Source organism: Ostrinia furnacalis, unplaced genomic scaffold (assembly GCF_004193835.3).
Source record: "Ostrinia furnacalis isolate ACB-3 unplaced genomic scaffold, ASM419383v2 OfSCF5051, whole genome shotgun sequence".
Lineage (NCBI taxonomy): Eukaryota > Metazoa > Arthropoda > Insecta > Lepidoptera > Crambidae > Ostrinia > Ostrinia furnacalis.
In genome coordinates this window covers 688,490-697,583 of record NW_021135290.1, presented here as the reverse complement: position 1 = coordinate 697,583, position 9,094 = coordinate 688,490, and the positions used below count along the sequence as shown (strand labels likewise).

At 35.7% G+C, this 9,094-nt stretch overlaps 1 long non-coding RNA gene across 1 annotated transcript; it reads right to left on the bottom strand.

Moving 5' to 3' along the window:
• Positions 1-6,735: 6,735 nt before the first annotated feature.
• Positions 6,736-7,231, bottom strand: LOC114360464 (uncharacterized). Its single transcript, XR_003656514.1, has 2 exons — positions 7,093-7,231; positions 6,736-6,776 (listed from the first exon to the last, which is right to left on the bottom strand). It is a non-coding gene; the product is annotated as an uncharacterized LOC114360464 (long non-coding RNA).
• Positions 7,232-9,094: the final 1,863 nt, after the last annotated feature.

Sequence of the window (9,094 nt, the reverse complement as noted above, 5' to 3'; positions counted from 1 at the left end):
TCCCACCAATATTACTATACTATATTACCATTTAAAAGCCTAGTTCTAAACTTCATTTCATTAAAGGAAAGGTTTTTACCCCAAAAATGTATCTGTAGAAGAATCCAGAGTCACTTCTTCAAAAAATAGGTAGTTACGCTTGAACCAACTTTTATGGCTATAAAACTGTTTAGTTGGGATTAATCACTATCCATCTGTTAAAGAGGACACGTGAGATTTATTTGGTTTTATAACCGACTTAGGGACTACACATCAAACAGAGAATGGGCAGCAGCGCTCTCTGAAAAACATCAATCTTTTAAACTGCGATCTCCAACCCGCCTGCCAAGCGTGGAGATTATGGCAAAACCCTCCACTATAGTGGAGGAGGCTCATAGTCCAGCAGTGGACTGTAAAGGGCTGTTGATGATGATAACCATAAAAATTGGTCTAATTGATCCCAGAGGTGAGCCCAAAGTGAGGTCTTTTTTCAAGTTTTTCAAGTCACATTTATTGTGTATGTTAATCGTTTATTAGGAAATTAAATGTGTTTTTCTTTAAGGATATTTATTGGGCTTTCAAATAACACCAATATTGTTGGGGCACCATGATTGTGTCAGTAGAAACGAGTTTTCCTGTAAAACGTAGGTGGGCCGATTTTTGTGATGACCAGTGTATTTGCAAACGTATAGCTTATTAATTAATTCCAGCTTGTTTTAGCCGGGAATCTCAATAAGTTACATACCTATACATCGTGGGTCGAACCACAAAAAGACGTAGGTAACTGATTTTTATCAATTTTACAGGAGCGACTTTTAAAGAAAGTTTGAAATGTGTAGAAAAAATGCATTTCGGGCCTTTTTAACTGTCAGTACTGGATTCCTGACAAATAATTCAGTTACGTCCTTTTGTGAGGTTATAAAATGCACGTTTTTTAATAAAATGGTGTGCTTATTTTATTTTATTTGTACAAAAAACACATACAGAGTACAATCAACAAGGTACATTTACAACCAACAATAAATACAGTTTTAATCTAGATTGTAATCCAAAAAACTTAACTCAACATCGCCATTTTTTTGGATACGCCTTTTCATGATTTGACCCACGACATTTCAACAGTGATAGCAATCGACCAGCTACCGATACATTGAGATACGAGAAATACAATGCATATTGATAAGAACAACGCAAACGTATGACGCATTCCATTTCACGTGACCTTCGATGCAGCCTACTGACCCGATTCCGACTGACCAATGGCACATCAGCTGTGTCAATTGGCCACAGATAACCAATGGTGGGCCTAGGCGTGGCGTGGCACACTGCCAGCTGCATCTTTAGCACTTGTTGATATTATACTGTGGGCGGCTCAAAGGCAGAATTCTAGGAAGCCGTGACGTCATTGAAGTGGGACAGGGACAGGTGGTGAGATGACAGCAATAGTTGGAAATTCCTTCGTAGTTTTAGGGTATTTTCAAGTAGTTTCAAAACGGTCTTTCTGTGAAGGAAATTAAAACATTATTATTTTATTCTAAGTGGCCTTCAATTATCCTCTTGATTCCCTTTTATTAAGATATTGTAAAGTGCTGGAATAGTGATAATATTTATAAAATAATGTTAGGTAAAAGTTTCATAAATAAAGCCTAATTGAAAACTTCTCCTTTTTCAATTAAATTGAAATTTTCACTTACAATAATTTGAATTATTCTGAAATTCTGTGACACTCAAATTGATAAAATAACGGTTGTAAACTACGTAATTATGGTTTTCAGAGTCAGATACTAAGAAATTCTAGAGATCTAATAATATTTTCACTACCTCCTTCCAAGTCAAGTATGACTTCATAGTTCTTCCTACTACCCTCATAACAAATTAATACAGCTTGAGACTACCCACGCAAATTATTGATAAATCTACCCTCAGCCCGGGAGCGTAGGAGCCTTAGCGCAATATTTTCTCTTTTAATTTAGACTGAATTTGCGAGGCTTCGCAGTTTCAGGAATCTAGGAAAGAATAAATTAAAGTTTGATTTTAGTTTCATTATCAAAGGCTGTGCGGCTTCTTTTATTATACTGGTGTATAAATGTCTTTTAGTATTTCTACCGAACAAAAAATAGTTAGTTTCTTTAGAGCTGATGAAAAGTAGCATTATAGACATGAACGATAAATAAATAATTCTAAGAAAATGTGTTCAATGCTGGAAAGCCTTACCTTTTCACACCAATAGCTACATGATTTTGTTATTCACAAGTCTTCATTCGAACGTTATAATGTAATATAGGTGACAAATATCACTCCACCATTCACTTATTTTAATTTCCCTTTCCATAAAGAAATTCATTCATACTCTGCTATAAACCCCAATGCTTCATCGCCCCATAAAAAGAGCAGCCATTACATTTAATGGTGCAAGTACACTATGCGGGAAATTGATCGAGACGTATAATGTAAACACGCACTTCGGTTAGCTTCATTGTGCGTCGCCCATACTTCAGTGTGCGGGGCGCTTCGTTTCATTCAATTCCCCGCATAGTGTACTTGCGCCGTAACATTTTAGCGTCATAACAAAATCTAGGCACACCCCAGCAATACAGAAACGTGATGTAGATGAAAATCCAAAGTGATCATATGCAATCTCATCCCATAGACGCAAGATGAAGCCGTATAGCGCAGCGCTTTGGCTCGGTGCCTAGCCTAGGTATGAACAAGACGTGCAATCTACCGCAACATTCTTTCACATAAGCGGTGTGTGGTCCAAGGCATAAGATATAGCGGAAAATAAACGCAAGAAGTTTTTTTTTATGCTAGACAAGGCAGGTATTTGACCGCAATCGCAACTGGTGTTAAGTGAGATGCAACCTAGGATGGTACATATGGTAGGTAGCAGGAAGGCGCTGGACGCAGGCCGCTACCAACCGAGTAACATGGAAAGCATTGGAGGAGGCCTATGTTCAGAAGTGGACGTCTTATGGCTAAGATGATGACGATGATGATAATTATGATATTGTAGGTTAGAACTTTAAATACAGTAAATCTATTGAGATATTCATACTATACCCAATGTATGGCTTGAGTCACGAACATACAGGGTGGAAACGATAAGTGATCTCACTCGATTATTTCTAAACTATACAAGATATCCAAAAAATGGTTACTGATCCTGAAAGTGCTTCACGAGCTCTATCCAACAGTACCAATAATAGTTTACAAAATAAACTAGCTCTTTCAAACGATATCAGTAATAAATAACTGATCCAGTTAATTGTGTAACCTATTACTGATATCGTTTGAAAGAGCTCGTGAAGCACTTTTAGGATCAGTAATCAGTTTTTCGATATCTTGTATAGTTTAGAAATAATCGAGTGAGATCACTTATCGTTTCCACCCTGTATAAGTATTGTAACTACAACTCTGTGGTTCGCGTACTGGGCTACTAATATTACGCAGGATCTATTATTGTAAAATACATTGTTTGAAAACTATATTATGGAAAACATACGATTTAAGTGTTAACNTGAAGATTGAACGTACATAATTTTCATTGTAATTGGTCAAAAACTTCATTGTTTGTGTACAGATAAAAGAAAAATAACCATACCTATAGAAATTCCTAAACACATAGTACACCAGATAGATAAAAAACCATACAAAAAAACTTTGTGCAAAATGTGCACTATTATTTTTAAGATATTTATTTTTTCTTTAAAAATAATAATGACTAGTTAAAGTAGTAATTTCATGATTTTAATACAGTATACCACCACGTAATATGTGACTATTTTTAAATGAAACCAAAAATATCTAAATTTTAATAATTCCAAATTAAAATTATATTTATATTTATATTTTTATTTTTTAAAAACAAACAATATGTACTTAATTCTTTAAAAATATATTTAAAGAATTAAGAACATATTGTTTTAATCACATAGATAAACCTTTTTTTAAGGATACTACAAATAGTTTTAACCATAATATTCATGCCTGAAACTTAAAAAATGTTACAAAATACATGCTGGGACAAAATTGACCCAGCGGCGCTTTTAGGGGGGTCGTAATCTTCGGCACTTCTAGTGTTAATAAGCATCTAAGTAGCATTTATATTCCTGAAATTCTATAAAATATATAAACTGATAAACATTAAATAGCTATGCATGTAAGATCTAAGCAAGTCAAAGTTTTTCTTCAAGAATAAAATTACAAGATGGACCCTCATTTAAAAAAACTAGAAGAAAAATCAAAAGTATTTTTAAATTCACAAACGGACACGAGAAAATTGCATTGTTGTAATATAAAAATAAGAAGCTGGATGTTGATAAGCTCGGAATATCATTGCAGATTACAGATAAGAAACATAATAGGGCAGTTTAACTTTGTGTTGGAGTCCAGACAAATATGGCGATGGTCCAATTGATGAAAGGAAACTATTAAATGACAAAACGATTATTTTAATCGTATTATGAATCACTTTATACGTAGACTTTTGTCAGTCAACTAATTGCCTAGAATCAACGAAATGAAAAAAGACTGAAAATGATATTAAGTGCCTCATTAAACTAAGAGGCAGTTTCAGAACTGTAAGGATATCGTCTATTTACATAATTATGTGTTCCGGCAGTTAGAGGTAAGATAGCCAGTTCCTCCGTGGTTGAGGATTCCGGGTGAAGCTCGCTTCCACCTTCGGCCTGATCGTCACTTACCAACAGACCAAGAGCTTCCTCGTTGTGGATAAAAAAAACCTATTCCAGAGGTTCTATTGACAGGCTACCAATATCTTCGTAACAAAGTGGCCAAGGAAGTCGCATGACAAGCAAAAGTGTAATCATTGTTGTAGCAGTTAAGTTATTAGGCATGGTTATGTGCAGTTGTAACTGGTTCATAGATTTGAAGGTGATTTGTAGCTGTATCATTACTAAATAAGTAGTATTTTATACTGTAACTGTACCAGGTACAGTGGACCTATCTTCTTCTATACTTATAATAAATCTGTAGAGAGGTCAATTCTGTACATTAAATATATTTTCAAAATAACTATCAGGGGGTGATTAATGATCGATACTGATGCCAAAAATGCAATCAGTAAATTTTTTGTCTGTCTGTCTGTCTGTCTGTCTGTCTGTCTGTCTGTCTGTCTGTATGTTCCTTATAGAAACAAAAACTACTCGACGGATTTTAACGAAACTTGGTACAATTATTTTTCATACTCTTAGGCAGGTTATAGGATACTTAAGAATTCCCACGGGAACGGGAATTATCGGGAAAATCCTTTTGTATGAAAAATCTAAACCGCTTAAGTTAGACGCTTGAAATTTGACATGCAGGTACCTTAGTAAACTTAAAGCTTAGTTACAACAGGATATTGCAAAATTCCCACGGGAACGGGAGTTAGCGGGAAAAAACATTTGTATGAAAAATCTAAACCGCTTAAGTTAGACGCTTGAAATTTGGCATGCAGATACCTTAGTAAATTTAAAGCTTAGTTACAACAGGATATTGCAAAATTTTCACGGGAACGGGAGTTAGTGGGAAAAAACATTTGTATGAAAAAATCTAAACCGCGTAAGATAGACCCTTGAAATTTGGCATGCAGGTACCTTAGTAAATTTAAAGCTTAGTTGCAACAGGATATTGCAAAATTCCCACGGGAACGGGAGTTAGCGGGAAAAAAACATTTGTATGTAAAAATCTAAACCGCATAAGATAGACTCTTGAAATTTGGCATGCAGGTATCTTAGTAAACTTAAAGCTTAGTTACAACAGGATATTGCAAAATTCTCACGGGAACGGGAGTTAGCGGGAAAAACATTTGTATGAAAAAATCTAAACCGCGTAAGATAGACTCTTGAAATTTGGCATGCAAGTAGGGGAGACCGGGGATAGTTGACTAATTTTTTACTAAATCATACATAGTTTTTGTGTTTTCATGCATACAGACAAATAAATCGCATTAATGGATAGAAGAACTATTAAACTAATAAAAAACAACAAAACATAGTTCATTATTAAATATCTTCATCATATTTAGATGCATTTTATAGAACATCAACTCTTAGTCAATCTACCCCGGTTCCGGGGTAGATTGACTATATGCCCGGGGTAAGTAGACCTACGTATCAATAAGCAAGGAATTATGAGAAGAGTCAAGTAATAAAACACTATTTCAATTTAATTGAACTCTTTATTCAAAAACAATAAATTATAATCAAGTACAGACATTTTTAATAAGTCTTTAAAAAAACTATCAACTCTTAGTATTTAAACTTTTTAAACTAAAATCTTCTTCAGTCTCATTTTAAATCACATATCAATGTTTGTATACAGGGAGTCCCAGATGGGTGAATCAAACTGATAGGGGAGGTAGCTCTACTAATGTACTATCCCTAAAAAAATATGAAAAAAAAATATAGCGCATAAGGACACAATTTTTTTTTAAAGTGAAAATAAATCAGCTTTGCCTAAGTATCTGGCTATAATTGCTACGTTTGGAGTTTATTTGTACTTTTTTGTTACTAATATTAATTGTACATGATCGCTTCATTTAATTGTAAACAAACTTTTGAAAATAATGACTAGATTTGGAGTTTAGAGCACTATATTTAAAAAAAATCCGAACTCAATTTTCTTTTTCATATTTTTTTGGGATAGTACATTAGTAAAGCTACCTCCATTCTGTGACACCCTGTATAGTTCTTTTACGTTTCCGAGTATTTCTTCTATTATCTAAACGTGGCGCCGCTTTAGGAAAGGGTCTTATTTCTTCATCGTTCAGTTGTTCGTTTATTATCCTCATCGTGCTGTAGCAATAAAAAGAATGTATGTATTAAGAATCGAATAAATAGATAATTTTAAAGATATTTAAAAAGATATAACTCAAAATGTTATTGGGGTTGGTTGATTCAACCAGCCCCGAAAGAAATTAGTCTACCAACCCCAAACGACATTTTAAGTTTCGATGGCATGGATAACCTACACACTGCCACCTAATAAAGAAATAACACAAGAAATAATATCCATATGGTCTCATAAAACACTCTGACTAATAGGCAAACGGTTAACATAAAATGTGTAGGTACCAAATCAAAAAATATGCAACACGAAAATATTACTGACATGATATGAAAACAAATCACGGGTCACTACTCGAAAACGGCGTGTGCTGGCGACGAGGCGCTACCGACGACTGAGCGGGGGGCGAAAAGTGATGCGCGGCTGCCCTGGGATGATGCAATACTCAAACCGTTGGCGAGTTTTTGGCGATTAGTCTACCTACCCCTATAGGCAACCATCCCCGGTCTCCCCTACCNATCGATCTTACTCATGAGTAACTTGCTTTCTTCAGCTGGATGGATAACTTCATGGACCAAGAAGAGGACCTTTGACCACTTCCCTACTTCCCGAAGAGGTCAACCCGGGGAGGATGTTCGAGCACCTTCGGCTGCCCTCGGCTGCTCTCGGCCCAGAGGCGCGGGCGCGCGGCACCCGCGGCGATCAGCCGCTCACTTCACCTCACGCCACCGCAGACACCGCGCGCGCTCCCTTGTTTATAATTGCCAACTAAACTGTCATTAACGTAGTTTCTTTCAATAAACCTGTAATACAGTCCACTACGTTCTCATTTCATAAATTCCCGGTCGAGGCCCCTACAGTCACATTTATTGTGTATGTTAATCGTTTATTAGGAAATTAAATGTATTTTTCTTTAAGGATATTTATTGGGCTTTCAAATAACACCAATATTGTTGGGGCACCATGATTGTGTCAGTAGAAACGAGTTTTCCTGTAAAACGTAGGTGGGCCGATTTTTGTGATGACCAGTGTATTTGCAAACGTATAGCTTATTAATTAATTCCAGCTTGTTTTGGCTGGGAATCTCAATAAGTTACATACCTATACATTGTGGGTCGAACCACGAAAAGACGTTACTGATTTTTATCAATTTTACAGGAGCGACATTAAATTTAAAGAAAGTTTGATGTATGGAAAAAATGCATTTCGGGCCCTTTTTAATTGTCAATACTGGCTTCCTGACAAAGAATTCAGTTTCGACCTTTTGTGAGGTTATAATATGCACGTTTTTTAAAAAAATGGTGTGTTTAATTCAGTCTCGCCATTTTTTTAGATACGCCTTTTAGTGATTCGACCCACGACATTTCAACAGTGTTAGCAATCGATCAGCTGCCGATACTTACATCGAGATATGAGCAATATAATGCATATTGATAAGAACACCGCATACGTATGACGCATTCCATTTCACGTGACCTTCGATGCAGCCTACTGACCCGATTCCGACTGACCAATGGCACACCAGCTGTGTCAATTGGCCACAGATAACCAATGGTGGGCCTAGGCGTGGCGTGGCACACTGCCAGCTGCATCTTTAGCACTTGTTGATATTGTACTGTGGGCGGCTCAAAGGCAGAATTCTAGGAAGCCGTGACGTCATTGAAGTGGGACAGGGACAGGTGGTGAGATGACAGCAATAGTTGGAAATTCCTTCGTAGTTTTAGAGTATTTTCAAGTAGTTTCAAAACGGTCTTTCTGTGAAGGAAATTAAAACATTATTATTTTATTCTAAGTGGCCTTCAATTATCCTCTTGATTCCCTTTTATTAAGATATTGTAAAGTGCTGGAATAGTGATAATATTTATAAAATAATGTTAGGTAAAAGTTTCATAAATAAAGCCTAATTGAAAACTTCTCCTTTTTCAATTCAATTGAAATTTTCACTTACAATAATTTGAATTATTCTGAAATTCTGTGACACTCAAATTGATAAATAACGGTTGTAAACTACATAATTATGGTTTTCAGAGTCAGTAACTAAGAAATTCTAGAGATCTAATAATATTTTCACTATCTCCTTCCAAGTCAAGTATAACTTCATAGTTCTTCCTACTACCCTCATAACAAATTAATACTGCTTGAGACTACCCACGCAAATTATTGATAAATCTACTCTCAGCCCGGGAGCGTAGAAGCCTTAGCGCAATATTTTCTCTTTTAATTTAGACTGAATTTGCGAGGCTTCGCAGTTTCAGGAATCTAGGAAAGAATAAATTAAAGTTAGATTTTAGTTTCGTTATCAAAGGCTGTGCGGCTTCTTTTATTA